This window comes from Lithobates pipiens, unplaced genomic scaffold (assembly GCF_037356315.1).
Source record: "Lithobates pipiens isolate NorthernLeopardFrog02 unplaced genomic scaffold, aLitPip1_a1.2 Scaffold_13, whole genome shotgun sequence".
Taxonomy (NCBI): domain Eukaryota; kingdom Metazoa; phylum Chordata; class Amphibia; order Anura; family Ranidae; genus Lithobates; species Lithobates pipiens.
Genome location: NW_027507718.1, coordinates 45,985,543 through 46,002,547, shown reverse-complemented (window position 1 = coordinate 46,002,547; position 17,005 = coordinate 45,985,543). Strand labels below are relative to the sequence as shown.

General features: G+C 38.3%; 1 protein-coding gene across 23 annotated transcripts in view; it reads left to right on the top strand.

Annotated features, from left to right (window-relative positions):
* Positions 1 to 17,005, top strand: part of PTPRD (protein tyrosine phosphatase receptor type D) — a 2,297,910-nt gene that overhangs the window by 1,583,284 nt on the left and 697,621 nt on the right. The gene's annotated exons all lie outside the window — the stretch shown is intronic.

Here is a 17,005-nt window from a genome sequence, read left to right as displayed (position 1 = left end):
GCATACCCGCGATCGTCTCACGGGGCGGCTGAACGAGGAAATGCCATTGTAAACAGCATTTCCCCATTCTGCCTAGCAACTAGTGACGCTGATCTCTGCTCCATGTGATTGGAGCAGAGATCAGCATTCACTAAATTAAAGCCCAGCCCCCCACAGTTAGTAACACACCCCTAGGAACACTTAACCCCTACACTGCCACCCACTGGTTAACCCCTTCACTGCCAGTGTCATTTACACGGGAATCACTGCATTTAAATAGCAGTGATTGCTGCATAAATGACAATGGTCCCAAAAATGTGTCAAAAATGTCCGTTGTGTCCGCCATAATGTCGCAGTCACAATAAAAGTCGCTGATCGCCGCCATTACTAGTAAAAAAAAAATATTAATAAAAAGGCCATAAAACTATCCCCTATTTTGTAAATGCTATAACTTTTGCGCAAACCAATCAATAATCGATTAATGAGATTTTTTTACCAAAAATATGTAGAAGAATACGTATCAGCCTAAACTGAGGGAAAAAAATGTTTTTATATATTTTTGGGGGATATTTATTATAACAAAAAGTAAAAAATAATGCATTTTTTTTCAAAATTATCGCTCTATTTTTGTTTATAGCGCAAAAAATAAAAACTGCAGGGGTGATAAAATACCACCAAAAGAAAGCTCTATTTGTGGGAAAAAAAGGACGTCAATTTTGTTTGGGAGCCATGTCGCACGACCGTGCAATTGTCAGTTAAAGCAACGCAGTGCCAAATTCCAAAAAGTGGTCTGGTCTTTGACCAGCAAAATGGTCCGGGGCTGAAGTGGTTAAAAAAACGACATTACCTTTCTAGTTGTTTCTTTGGAACAGGTTTATACACAAGACTAAATAGGAAGCTTGTATTGTTTAGAATAGTTGCAATACACAATTAGGGAAAGATTTAGGCAAAGATTTTTTTAAATGTGTACCACCCAAGTCAGGAGATCTTAAACCTTTTTTTATGAACGTGTACACATCTTGATTACAACAAATAATTAAGATCTGCCAGAAACAGTGCAGACATTGTTAATTATGGTAAAAATAACTCACCAGCTCCCTCCATAACACTGCATTAGGGGGAAAACTAAATAGGATTTTCAGAAAGTTTTAAAAGTAAGTAGCATTTTTTTTAACATTATGCTATGTGAAAAAGAACATGTGTTAAATATAAAGTAGGTATTGTCCCAATTTGGCTGAAAAAGTCGAAATACACTTTAAGTGGCGGGTTTTGGAAAGCTGTAGCTACATTCTGTTAGTTTGGATAATAACAAGCTTTGTGCATTACTGCCCAAGGGGAGTTTACCAGGCTGACATGCAGTAAACAATGGAAGTACATTTTCGGAAAGTTCCAAAATAAATAATCAGAAGCTTTGGGTATAAATACCATCATAGAAAAACATGAGATAGCAGAATATATACAATAACAATACTAATATGTGATACAAAGAAACCAAGATATGTCCGGGCATCAGTTATTGTACCCTCATGTGAAGTTATAGTCTACAAAGATTACAATAATTCAGACCAATTTTCCAATAATCCAACAAAGTATAGATATGACAAGTGGCTTACAGCATAAGCTGACACTATGGAAATGTTGAGCTAGCTCACTGCTGTTGTGAAATGATGGTGCAGATATATACTAACACCTCTATTCAAAACCAATGGTGAGTTCAACTAACATGTCTGGGGTCTGTTAAGGGTCAGTTCATCTCTATTCAAACCCTCTTTTATGGGTATTTTAAATGGGAATGCACCATGTACTATAAGAAAAGTAAGAAGGAATGAGATATGTAGTGATGAATTACATGCAAGTTGTTATTGTTAGCTGCAGACTTAGAAAATTGTGCCCAACGGCTTGTTTCTAAGCCCAGGAGCTTGAGATACCCCAGCCAGGATTGATTTCTGGTCTACATTCAACATTATGTGACATTTTTATTATGTCTTCTGAAGAAAAGGGAGGGCTCATGTCTTCCAATGGTCCCTGTGATACGGACTGCCTACAAATGAGAGAGAATAAAATGAAGAAGATCTAGTCTAGGGTGAATGAAACAAGAATGCTTTTTATTTTATTTTTTAAGGAATTGGTTGAATTTTTTATTGGCTATTGGTACAAGTTTGAAAACCCTTGTGGCTTTTGAGAGACTACATATCTGATGTTTCGAAGGAGAACAGCTGACAGTCACATATTTGTAGTTCATCTATTTGTTTCTTTGTGTTTTGTTTAACAAAATGTAAGAGATAGTACTGAGATAACGGACTAAAAGCCCTGTTGAATATAAATGAGATTGAAAAAAGCCAAGAACATACTTAATGAAATCCATTACCCAAGAGGCATAAATAATTACCAGGCATACTTTGTGGTTGTTTTATGCTCTTTTAATGTAGCTATACTTGAGGATTTACTTTTCAGTAAGTGTGTTGAGCTAATTTTAGATCTGAAATCACCATGACATATGTAATGTAGTCATTCTATTTGAACTGATTTCTAGATAGTATTCAAATACTTGGGGTAAAAGCATCCCACCAATCCTGTAAACTGCGAAACTGTTAACATTTAAGGTCAATTGTGTTGCAAGGAAAAAAAAACTTTCCCCTTGGGTGAGTTGTGCCCGTGTGTGTTTTAGAAACCTACTTGGGTACTTGAGACAGCAGCAGACCTCTATCACATGATGAATAAAACTATTAGGCAGGTTGGAAATTTTCTGTTAGTGCCTTAGTATTCCACCTTGTCTTTGAAGCCAAGTAAGTGCCAGGGCCATTCATACTGACACACAAGCATGGGCATCCCCTACACGGGTTGAACTGGATGGAATATTGTCTTTATTCAACCTTACCCACTATCAACATGGCAAACCGTACAGTATTCTTCAAATTTCCTCCCACCCAATTGTCTCTGTGTGTTATTGGCCAATGCCAATTCAAAGCTGAGGTTGAATCTGCTAATATTTTGCCTCCGCTGCCACCTCCTCCACCATAGTCATTCTAATGAATTATTTAAATAAAACCTTTCAGTTTTCATTACATGCTTTCTTTTAGAACCAATGACATAATCACTGTGTCTCTATACTTCTCCATACAATGCAGAGAGATTACAAGCTCTCATTTCGGGTGCAGGGAGAAAAAGAGAGAAGTTATGCAAATATTAAGATGCCTTGATGATTGAATGTCTGTTTGGAGGAGTGTTGGATGCTGAGAATCCTTCAGCCAGGAAATGATGCAGGCTCTATCTGACTTGCTACTAATGCGCACTGTGAGAAGCTCAAACTGTGCAGTGAAATCAGTGTAAGCTATTTCTGTACAGGAGAGGAGCCTGTACAACTGTGCAAGCCTAAAGACGAGGCTGGAGTTCACCTTTGACCTTTTTGATCAATCAGCCCACAATATTGGAGGTGTATTACTAATGAGTTGTTTTTTTTTTACGTTTGACTGGTGTTCATTTAAAATTCCCATTTATATGCAAGTAAATTTAAGGAACTATGAACGTCCTATAAGCACAATTATTTGAACTGAACACTAGATGTGTTTGCTAAATAATTTAGCGCACATTCCATATTGCTAGAAAGCCCATTTTTTATCTAGGCTGTGCTAACGCTGAAAAAAAAAAGATTTGATAATAACATTTCTGCAAAGGTCTTTCAGTATAAACCTTAGTCACTTTATTATCATTCCCTAACCTTCTCAAGATGATGGTGCCATGTGCTGCTTCAGATAATATTGATTTTTTTTCTTCCTTTATTGGAAACCATTTTGTCACTGGGAGCCACTTCTACACAATATGGTCATGAGGAGAGATCATAGAAACACCACATCACATCTTCCCGAGAGCTTTAAATCAGCTGAAGTTACCTATCTCCCCATTTTTAATCTGTTTATGTTGACTGCTAGCAAGATGGGATTGAAATTAATCTTTTAGAGTGTACTCGTTGTGACCCATTGTGATTAAAAGGTTAAATATAGTACAGATGGTATCAGAGGGGACCCTTAATCAAGATAATAAAAACTTGCAAAAACGATTGGCTAGGGAAGATGTGAGACTGAGAGATATTGGCTTTTCACAGCATTTCCATGAAAAGTACAAATGTTCTCATCTATATTTATTTTACCATTCAGATACATGTGCCGTGTAAATGATTTGGTGGATTTGGTGGTTTAAAAACCCAGCCAATTTGAAATGCAGGTGGCTACATTGAAAAAAGCTATTCATAATACCTTCAAATGAGTATATTACAAAACCCTGACTATTAAAAACAATGTCAAAGACCTTCGTTTTAAATTTAGCTGACCACTTCTGTATATTGTTCTATGATATCCATCATATCAGGCTAGAAGAAGTTTAGCAGTGACAGCTGACATTTTCTGTGGGAATTACAGGACAGGAGGTCAGCCTCTGTGTGTTTACAGAATATACCACCCAATATATATAATACCCACAATACCAGCTTCATAAAAATATCTTTTGTTTTGTTCACCTTAAGTGATGTTTCCTTATTGGTTTTAATTTAAAAAAAATAACAAAGAAAATTGTGGTAACAGGTTCCCCCTAATAAACCACTTACTCCAGTGTGCATAACTACTCGTCCCCTTACTTGCCTGCCCTGAGCTATAAGCCATGTGTAAGCCCAGCATCAATATATGTGATTGTACACAGGACCTTCTCCCCATGCTGAGGCCTTGGAATTAGCTGCTCAAGTAAAATGCACAGAATCACTGGAGATTGAGAGTGAGTCAAGGGTCACATGTTTTCTTAGTCTTCTTAGTCCCGGGTATTTCACAGTGTTCCAGATGGTAAACAAGACCGACAGGGCAGCACATATATAGTAAATATCTACAACAGATGAAGCATGCTATCGGAGGAATCTGTTAACGTGTTATTTTTCCCTTTGTGGGCATTCATTTAGAATGAAGCTCTGGCTGGTATAAAAAGATTAAAGAAACAACAGCTATTGAAAGTAGTCAGATGGGCCACGTGTTAGCTGACATATTTTGCAAAGGTTTCCAGGAGCCCTACTATTTCAACTAGCTTCTATCCTTGGTGGCTTAAGCCCACCCACTCTCACGTACCATGACTCGCTATGGGCCAATAGCTATGAGCTCTACTGACCAGTCCTGAGGCATAGGGTGTGACCAGAAGTTTTCAACCATAAGTCCAGGTGAAAAATACATAACTGAGTTTCTTGGCGCTGTGGTAGTTCATTGAGTTTTCTTGTCAACGAGCATTGGCATACCCATACGGGATGTAAAGGTAAGCAGATACACTGACAGTGTGCCAGAGACCTGCAGGGCATCAGCGATCTGCTGATCACTGGTGCAATGCTTTGCAGGCTACTAATACAAAAAATAATAAATGGCTATATTTTTACCTGCAAAAAGATGTCTCAGATCGGGGCCTGGAGCTTGAAGGGCACAAAGTGTCCTGGGTGTGATGAAGCCTTCAATCCTGTGTCCAAGTTTTGCTTGAGACCTGCAGTTGAGTTAGTATGCAGGTGTGCATGCTCATTATAACCCAAGCCTGAGAATAGCTCAGGGCTTTCATTTTGGATACTGAGCTGTGTGTTTCAACTGGAGACTACACCCCTCATGTTGGGGGATTCCTTGCAGCAGAACTGGGAAAGTTGGGACAGCTGTGTGAATCTATGGAGACTGAGAAAGCTGATGGGGAGGACTGCAATAGGGTTACCACATCATCCCTTTAAAACCAAACACATATTAATTACACAGGTTCTGTGGCTGATTAACGTGGTAATTAAGCTCACTTCTTGCCTTATCTGAATTAAATTAGCCTCAGAACCTGTGTAATTTATGTAATTCATGTGTGTTCAGGTTTAAAGGGATGAGCTGGCAACCCTAGACTGGAAAGAGTCTATAAGTCTCTGGAAGAGTGAACAAGTTCAGGGGGCTAGAAGAACCTTATGTAGAGGCCAGGAGTGGGTCCATGCAGCAAGGTACTGTGACCAAGGTTGAATGAACCTGAAGAACCCTTGCTCTGGGAGACCAAAGACAATAGTGGTAGTATTGCTGTCAAGAGAGCCAGGTGGCTGAGTTTTTTCAGTTAATTGCTCTGCTGGAGAAAATCCCTTGCATGAGCAAAACTACCATTTGTGAACTTTTGTTTGTTGAAATAAGTGGGCTGCCATGCCCTAAAATACAGTTCTAGATGGCACGACTAATTAAAATGTTTATACCACATTGAGCTTAATTAAACTATATCACACTAACAAAAGTATGGACAAAATATGTTTCTTGCAGACATAAACAGAAGAAACATAAAATTGTTGATATACAGACATATATGGACAACATTAATTTACTTCTATTTACATTAGTTTACATTAATTTATGTCCAAAAAGCCGCCAAAGGCAGAGAGCACTGATCTGAGTTTTCTGGCGGGGGGGGGGGGTCGTCCTCTTGTCGGAACACAACAGCTCATTGGGGGAGATTGCTGAACTAACCTTGCAGAGTTAGTACAGTGGCTCCAACTGGAGCTATCAGTTTTCCTTGGTGCAACCCAGTGTGCATCAGGCTTAAAGAGGTTGTAAACCTTCAAAAAAAAAACACCTGCAAGACAGAGGTATAATGAGCTAGTATGCATTGCTTACTAGCTCATTATGAAATACTTACCTTAGAATGCAGTGCCGCCTGCAGTCCACTCCCACGGCTGACATCTTTCCCAGAGTTACATCCGGTTTCGCAGGCTCCAGCGATGTGATCGACCAGAACCGCAATGGCGTGCATGTGGGTGCCGCCAATCACGGCGTGTGTCCTGAAGAAATGACATGAGTGGGCCGTTCCTTCAGTGCACATGTGCAGATGACGGCAGCGGCAGCATACATAGTAAATATATTTATCTAAAGATATGTACAGTACCTATAGGTATGCCTTACAATAGGTTTACATGTGGGTACAATTAAAGAGGAAGACTTTACTTCCTTTTTAAGAGAGCTAAAACAATTCTGATAGATGTTAAATTTACAATTTTTTTAGCCCATTGCAGCAAATGTTGAGTAAACTACCTATGAGCATATATATATATAAACTGTTCTGAGATTTACAATATTTACAGAGCATTGTGCCTGTATGGCAAACAGTTTTAATCTCATACCTGATTTGTATGTAGCTCTGCTTAAATGGTGTTGATGTTTATATGATTTTTAAGCAGTATATAATGACAAGTTGATTTAAACAAAACTGTACACTTTAAATCGTTATAAAAGAGGCTGGGTGGAAATGTTTTAAATAAAGTGCTCCCTTTCCTAAAAGGTAAAATCCACATATTCGTATATGTTGAAGGTAATACTTGACATATAGTATAACAAAAGAACAACTAACAAAATAAATACTAAAAATAAATACTAATAGAGGGATTCTACTTTTTTTTTGTACATTTTAAATATCTATTCTACACTTTTTGCACTATTATATCTTTTTGCACTTATTATAGCTTTGATGCATACTGTTCCAGTGAGAGCTGGTTTACACTTGCGGTCAGGGGAGATGGTAAATATAGGTGGCTGAGGTGAGGTATGGTTTTGCAACTCCCTGAACACCCACATTAAAAAAAAAATTTAATAAATTTTTTTTGAATGTTTTATTAACTCTTTATTTAACCTAAATAATAGTGTATACTAGCAAACCTTAAAGAGGAGCTGCACCTAAAAAAAAAATATTAAAAGCCAGCAGCTACTAATATTGCAGCTGCTGACTTTTAATAATATCACACTTACCTGTCCCAGGTTCCAGCGATGTCGGCGGCAGATAACGAGCGATCGCTAGTCTCGCTGCAGCCACCGCCGCCATCCTCTGTCAGGGAATCGGGAAGTGAAGCATGAGGGCTTCACTGCCCGATTCCCTACTGCGCATGCGCGAGTTGCGCTGCGCTTCTCTTATGGTCCCCCGCTGTGTCTCTGGGAACTGTGTGTTTCCCAGAACACAACGGGGGGGGGGGGGGGGGGCGGAGCCATGCGGCGGTGGGCGGAGCCATGCGGCGGTCTGGCCGGAAGTGGGTGCAGATACCTGGATTATCCAGGTAACTGCACCCCCCTCCCCCCCGAAAGGTGCCGATTGTGGCACCGGAGGGGGGAGGGATAATACTAGCGGAACTTCCCCTTTAGGGTGAAGAACCGCTTTAATGATGAGTTATTAGTAACAATTATCAGAAAATAATTCTTGATGCAGTTTTTATTTATTTGCCGGTCCATATTTTGATTATTTCATAGAGATAAAGATTTACAAATGCTGCCTCTAGTAGTCATCTATACTGTATATGCGGAAATACGATTATCATCCATGTATCATCATGAACCAGTCATGGGCTAAACACTGAGAATTTCAGTGTCATAGCTGATCTGTTCTTGGTGCTCATTGTCTGGGTCCCATGCTGGCCATTTTGATTCACAATTTTCCCTCACTGACCCATAACATACACAGATAGGGACTTCTGACTTTTCTGATCTGCAGGCTTGGTCTAGGTCATTGATTGCAAAAATATTGATGCCAGTGGGTCAGCATAGCAGACTGTCAACTGCAATTTCCAGATGGAAGTCAGCAAATGCAAACCATATTTTTTTTTCACACTTTAAGGATTTTTCTGATGAAAAGTCTACTTTAAGGGTTGCCTAACTCAGGTTATCAATTAGGATACATTTTATTTTTGTCAGGTCATTCCTGACCTCTGGACTTACAAAGTCATTGTGCAGCATCACTAAGCAGAATGTCTAGTAATAATCAGTACAGTTGTCTTTATGAACTGTACCTATGCTGTATATCTACTATCTCTACACACAAGTAAAAAAATAGTACAATAAACAGATGGGATTATCATGTTCACATGCATATCTAAAAAATATGGTTCAAGGTTAATTATAATTTCCATTTAAAACCAAACTTTTCAAGCTCTCTGGAATCTTTGATTGCTTCTCCTGTTCCTTAATTCCCACCTTGTTGAGACTCTTTAATTACAGACTATCAAGCTGGGCTGTATGGAATTTTTCTCTCCTAATACAGCTGATCTGTTCAAATGACATATATCACAGCGTGCATATATTATTAATTAATCATCTTAATTATGCATTACTATATATTCAATCAATGTGTTTACTTTGTATTGAAGCGCAGACTTGTAATAAGCGTGACATATTGTTTACATATGTTAGTTACGTGGGGTGACAGGAAGGTAAATATAAGAGGGGTTCTATATTTTTGTGTAAATAACTGTTAATATATTTATGTGTGTTAAAGTGTTACTAAACCCACAACAGTAAAATCAGTCTGTATATGCAGTAAAGCACGCTTGTTATACTCACTGGAACCTAAGGAGTTAATCCTCTGCATTGTGTATAAAGGTTGTGTTAGCCTGTCTTCTATGATCTTCCTCTTCTTTCACTGTCTCCAAAAAATAACCTGATATTTACAGAGCCAGGGGACAGGCTGCACATGCTCAGTTGGGTGTGTAATGCTAGAGAGTTTCTTTTTTTTGGGGAGGGTGCATGTGATAAGCACAGTCCAGACAGAGGATCAGGGGGAAATGAAAATTCCTCCTACAAAATTTACTAGGAACTGATACAGGTCACATATACTGCTGATGAGAAAAGGTATTTATATGTTTATATTTACTAAAATAATTGCATTTCCATGTTCAGTGTATTGTGGGAGGCCAGATATAGTAAATGCAGATTCTGGGTTTAGTAACACTTTAAGTCATTTAGCCATTCTTACTGAGAATTAATTTAGTTGTAGTCAATAAGGAACTAGTGGCTATAGCAAACAAGTTAGGGCAAAACCCAATTTTTCTCATGCAGGGCCCCTCTTTCCAGCAGCAAATACTCACCTTTCCCTCTCTCCTCCAATGCTTCATGGTCGCAAGGTGAAAAAAGGCCTACGTTGAGTTCTAAGTTGTTGTAGCCAAAGCTTACACAGAGCTGGGGGTTCTACCCCCTGTCCAAATGTGTCAACACTAGGCCAATAACCAAGAATGGGCACTGACACATGAGGAAGGCTAATCTGCCTCAGGTATTGTCTGAATCTGGGTCTGAAGAAAATGTCAGTATATGCAGTTTTATGTATGCAGCTTTCTGGGACACCTGCTATTTAAAATCGCATACAAAATGTTTATTGGTGCCAAGCTTGAAGTTTTAATTTTCATTTCAACATAGAAACTAGTTGAGGGTTAATAAAACACCATAAAGGGCTAAACCAGTTCAGAAATCTTCAAAGACAAATTTTATCATTCGAATCATGTATTTATGTATGAAACATTATTTAAAAAAGAAAGCCCATGTTGTTCTATAAAGCCAGGGTCAGACTTAGGTGCTGTGCCCATTACTGATTAGCATGTCAGGTTTAAAGTCGCTCTATGCAACAGATGGCACACAGCTGTACAAGAAAGTTCCGCCTTAAAATTGATGTTGGATACCAATTATAGTTTTCGGTAGTCCCTGTCATTAATTGTAGATGAGTATTTTTTTACTATGAAATGAGTCCCTTTGAAATTTGGAAGGCACACATCGCTTTTATCCCACACACTGATTTACCTTTTGAAACATTTCCCAATAGATCATTCAAAGAAATTACAGTATAAAGACAGTGCAAGATTAACCAGTCTTCTTAATGACTGTTATTACGAAAATGCAGAACAAGCACAGACATTTCTGGAAGGCACACAAATATCTATACAATAAAATAAAGATTACAAATTTTTAATGTGAAAGTATGGCTGGGAAGTTTTGTATTTTCTTGTGCTACTTAAAATAGTTTAATCTGTGACACGGAGAAGAATCATTCTTTACAAGTTTTCTTCTGGCAGGTTTCTAATAATGGATTATTTCTACATTTTGTTTATGTGTATCAGTATGTGAAAATGTACGTAATGTAATGTAAAGGCATGCATGAAAATGGCATAAAGCCCACAAATCAAGTTAGCACCTATCCTGCCTATTCTATCAATTATTAGTATTATTATTAATTATCAATTATCTATTATTCAAGTTATGACTTAATAAAAAATAAAAATGATAGTGTGTATTTTGAATGTGAAAATACTTATATAATTATCAGTCTTGCTATGAGCTCCATTCAATCCCCAGCAAAAGAAAGGAGTAGACTGATGATCTCATTAGTGTGTTGCTGATCTTTCACTTGCCAGTCACAAGGTTGGGAGGCCGAAACAAGTCTATGTTGTTCAAAAGCAATGTTTTCTGCATAAAAACACTACAGAGTGAACAATTTGTATATGATGTCTGACAAGAGTGTACAGCTCACCAGACTGCCTGGACAGAATTGCAAATATTGTTGAAAGTACAGCGGTTTACATATTTTTATTTCGACCATTAATGTAACTGTTTGAATTCAGCATTATTGGGTAAAAATACATTAGACCAGAAAACCCATTGCTGCTTCAATTAGCCAGTTAACCTTTTTGTTTTTTATATTATTATTATTTTTGTTTCTGTTGACCTAGGTACATTATTCTATATTGCAGCACCTGGTGTTTGCCAACCAAGCATCATAACAGGGAGTAATAGGAAATTTCTTTAATGGGGAAAGAAAAAAAAAACAGAGTGTGCAAAGATTAGATTTTATGACAATGCTAAAAGAAATCTGCATATGTAAATCAGTATGGTAATCAATGTAAGCCTAAACAAATGATATGCTATCGGGCCGGATTTACGTATAGTATCTGATGTCTGGTTTCTGCCATTTAACCTTTCTGTGACAATCTAGTTTAAAGACAGACAGTCATCAAGCTTGATTGGCAAAGAGTTTGGAGCTGGAAATGTTGACACGTAAATATGGCATGTGCAACCTTAGCAACTGAACTCTAAATTGTACCCAAAGACAATTATATGCTTTCTTTAATTAGCTGCCTTTGTTCTCGCACAGCTTTGTGCTATGCTTGCTTTATGCAAGATTATTTGTGATGGAGTGGCTGCAGTTCTGAGGACACAATACAGATTTTCTGCAATTAAAAATGGAACAGTGATTTCCATCCCATGTGCAAGTAAATTGGGACATGTATATTTAAAGCCTTAAAATGTTTACAAAGAAGGTTACTTAGAGCACGTCTCAGTGGCTGTGGGCAAATATGGCAAAGAAGACTGCTTTTCATTTTCTTTCCTTCCCATGAGATTATCTTACTCAGCAAATTAGAAATAGCTAGAAATATGCATATAGATTGTTTACTTATCTCCTCTGTTAAACACATTATTTAAATATTTTGGCCTCAGAAGTATATAAATATATGAAATGAAAGCCTTTTAAAGTAAAAGATACAAATAAACATTCTCATTAAGGATGAGCTGAACCTAGCTGGGATTGTTTCTGTGCAGGTTCACAGAGCAGAGTAAAGTCTGGGTGCCAAATCTGAACTCCAGTGAAGTTAACGGGAGCCAGAAGTTTAAAAACAGTAATAGTCATTTTTTTAGGCTACAGTACTAGGCAAGGGATTGTCAAACAAATGGCATGGGGGACAAATATATACCAGACCCTAATACTTCATGAAAAATAGGAAAAATGTGTGGCCAACTCCGAAATTATCCATACCAGACCCTTATCCAAACATGAAGCCTGGCAATTCAGAAAAGATGGGTTATCGTGCAGACCCCCCAAACCATACTAGACCAAATGCTCTCAATTTTGGGGGAACTCTGAGTACCTTGCCAGGGGGAACATATCACAAGTCCACATGGCCCGATTGATTTTCATTGAAATAAGGGGGCACCCAGATATAACCATCCCATGTGAATGAGTAAGAGAAACAGAGTAGTCCTACTCATTTACAAAAAAAGTCAATAAACACTCACAGTTTTTGATAAGTCTTTTATTAAACATCCCACAATGTAAATCCACCATCAATCATGTTATCCAGTGTGCGGATCCACATCAATCACAATAAATGATGCCCATATCTGTTCCCATCACCTTTACCCACTCCCTGTCACTAAGGGTATTTTCACATTGGGGCGGTGAGTCCGTTAGTAGTAAACCGCCACTTATTTTAGCAGTGCTTTACCATAGTTTTAGCAGCTAGATTTTAACCCCCACTAGCGGCCAAAGAAGGGGTTAATAGCACCTGTGTTGCAGCGCTTTGAAAGCACTGCACACTCATTCCAATGGGCAGGGGCGGTTTTGGAGAGCGGTATATAGCGATCCCCCCCACCCCAAAGATGCTGCTTGCAGGATTTTTTTCCCACTCCACAAGCGCACCACCCCAGTGTGAAAGCATTTCACACTGGGCAGGCATGAGAGGCAGTTTTCAGGGGCTTTACAGGCGCTATTTGTAGTGCTAAAATGCCTGAAAACTGCCTCAGTGTGAAAGTAGCCTAAAGTAAACAAAGGGATGGGGTCTCCTGGGTGTTGTCATTGAATGTCATTGATTACTATTTTTTTTTTTCGTTTTGAACAGTGTACAGAAAGGGCTGGAACCTCTGTCCCCTTTTTATAACTGTCTGTGTCCCCATTTGGAAGATTTACCCTACTTTTTTGTCCTTGTGACACTCTTTCACCAGGACAGAAATAAAAACAGATATTGCTCTCTACATCTTCCTATGCCAATGGCACCCCTTGCACCTCATCCCTTGTCCTAGTGTCACAGTCAGAGAAAGTGAGAGAAAACTTCCCCCGGTGGGGACCCATAAAAAAATTGACAGTACTTCTGTCTCTTCAGCACAATGTTTAAATCTTAAGGCTCCCTTCACACTTGTACGACTACAAAGTTGTGCCGACTTTGAAGTGCAACTTTGGTGCAACTTTGATGCAACTTTGACGCATCTTTGGATGGGTGCAACTCAGATATGACTTTGGCTTTGGCCATGTATAATGGACAATTGTTGCAAACAAGTTGGATTGTATAACATTCAGGTACGACTTTCATGCAACTTCTGAGGGTTAACATTGAAGTCTATGGCCCTCAAGTTTCATGAAACTCAGACCAAAGTAGTGCATGAACTACTATGAAGTTGCTGCAACTTTAAGTCGGGCATATATGAATGGGTATCACTGGAAAACATGGGGAATGACTTGATGTCCAACGTTGCATGACAAGTCTCACAAGTATGAATGGAACCTAAACAGTAGAAAAAACTATGAGTTGGACATTAAACCTACCATCATTAATGGCCTATAGTTGTATGCACTAAATCTTCTATTGTGATTATCTGTCTGCATTCATAACCCTTCTTCATAACATAGCTTTAGTCTCATACACCAATAAAAATCTATTTTTGTTTTATTCAGTTCATTGCCCACTTCAGTGTTCTCCATGTAAGCATGTCTATAATTTGTGTGTTTTTCGAGGTCACAAAGACAGGCTGTAATCAGTTGACTAGCAGGAACCCAAACAAATATTACCCTCAGTGAGCATTTACTGAAAATAAAATGTATTTTTAAATCCCAAATTACTAACCAAAAGTAATCTGTTGGTTCAAAATTACATCACTTGTTGTTTCCAGCCCCTCCATATTGGCAATAAATACAATTAGAACCCCACTGACAGGTACATTTTCATAACTACAGAGTACCTTTTATGCTATTCATGTTTTATTCCAGGTTGTTTTCTTCTGAGCAATAATATTCTTGGACATGAAAATCTTTGTACGTGGCTTGACATTCACTTTCCTAAAGCAGTCACATCATGGGAAAGCAAATATAGTGTTTTCACTTACACATGGAGAAATGCTAATTTATTATATATTTACAAAATACTTTTATCATGAGGCATCCTGATTTTTTACATAACAGAGCACCTGGAATTAAAAATTACATAATCGCACGTGTTAATGGATATGATTAACTCCATCTGTGTGCAGTTCAGCTTATTTCTATTTTATGCTTCATTTACCTGTCAGCAGTCAAACCAAAATTACACAAATCAATACATAGCTCTGACAATTACTCCATTTAGATTTTGAAGAGGTGACCTGTACCTCTTCAAAAGTGACCTGTCATAAAGGTCACTTATCTCTATAGTCGAATAAGCAACCTTTTCTTGCGATGTTCCAGTGAGCACAGTTGCATTAACATGTAAGGTTAAGGAAAGGGGAATTGTATTTATACTGATATATCTAAGTCTTTACACAGGTTTCTTTGTTAAAAATCTGCATGTGACTGTTTGAATTATTAGATCATGATTTAAAGTGTAGCCAATGCTTTTGTACTTTTGGATAACATGGGGAAGGCTTATGCCGTGTACATATGACTGGACTTTCTGGCAGACTAGGCCCCACAGTCTTCCCGACGGACTTTCAGCGGACTTCCGACAGACTTTCCGAATGAACGGACTTGGCCACACACAATCACACCAAAGTCCAACGGATTCTAATGTGATTATGTACAACCGGACTAGAATAAGGAAGTTCATAGCCGGTAGCCAATAGCTGCCCCCCTAGCGTCAGTTTTCATCCGTCAGACTAGCATACAGACGGATAGATTTTCGATGGACTCGAGTCCATCGGAAAGATTTGAAACATGTTTTAAATCTAAACTCTGTCTGATTTTTAGACAGCAAAGGTCCAATGAAGCCCACACACAATCAAATTGTCCGGCGGATTCATTCCGTCGGACCTTTGCTGTCAAAAAGTCCAGTCATCTGTACACGGCATTAGACCATCTGTCAGATTTTTATGACTGTAGTATTGGTAGGGAGATTTCCCCTCACTTTTTGTTTAGTCAAAAAGTGAGAGGAAATATCAAGTCGGGAACATGAAGAGCAATAAAAAAGCTGCCAAAGGTTCTTGATTCTTGCCAACCTACTTGAAAAATAAACATAATTGCTGTTGTCACTAGGACAGGAAGTAAAGTCTCCCCAGGAAGGCTACAAGCAGCAAAAACAACTTGACAGATGACCCAACCCTTTACCACTCTATCCAAAACAAACAAAAAAAAGCTTTGGCAGGGTTTCAATTTTAATGAAATATCATGCGTTCTACTGAAAGCTATCTAGAAGTGCATTCCATGCTATGAAATGAGGAAGATAACCTTTATGCAGTTCCAGTAAATTTGTTTTAGAGCTGAATAGATTCCTTAGATGGGATAGCCTAAAACATTTTATGCTTTTAATCAATGCTTTCGAAAACAAAGGCAAACAATACTATGCAATAAGATGAACCTTTTTTTTTGCAGAATGCCACTTTAAGAACACTTCACTTTAGTTTGTAAAAAGAGAAAAAAAAATCCATTTGAGTCAATTCAACAGAAAATGAAATGCCATTTCCACAGGGTTTGTGTGCTACAGTAGCGGCTGACTGATTCAGAGCAGCCAATGAGAACTTTGGCTCAGCCAGCACTGACAATGATTAATGGACACCTTGCAGACCTACTTAATGATTATCCCCATCAGGAGAAGAGAAAGACATGTTCAGAAATATGGTCAGTACATTCCTTCTGTTAGGTCTCCTCTGCAATTTATAATGTTACACTGCATATTCTTCTTTCTAAGCATCTCTGGGGAAATCAGACAAATGATTACCTTCAATAAAAAGTCGCTTTTGATAATGTCGTACTTAATGTTGTTGAGGCTGCCACAGCACTCAAGCAACAGAGCTACACAATGAAATGAGACAATAATCTAAAGAGAAGACATGTTTGACTACACCAGGATATTAATACCCCTGGACCTAATGGCAAAAAAAGAGAGGTACTCAAGGGAAAAAGCTTTAAAGCATGCTATCAACACATAGACTGTAAACACACTGACCCAGCAGTTTTTCATGGCCGCACAGTTAAAAAAAATTTACCGGGTCAAATAATTACTTTTGTTTCTTCTCCCCTTACACATCTTTTTTGGAAATATGGTATTATAATTTGAAAAACATATTTAGCCAAGACCCAGGAGTCTCTTCCCTGTTTAAAAAAAAGGATCACTTTTAAGTGATCAGCATTTACCGTACAATACTGAGGTTATTGAAAGCTGGTCGAAAGTGGTTGAAATTGCTGGAAACTTGTGTGCATATGACTAGTATAAGAGTTTGCTTTTTCTTTGCAAACAGCTGTT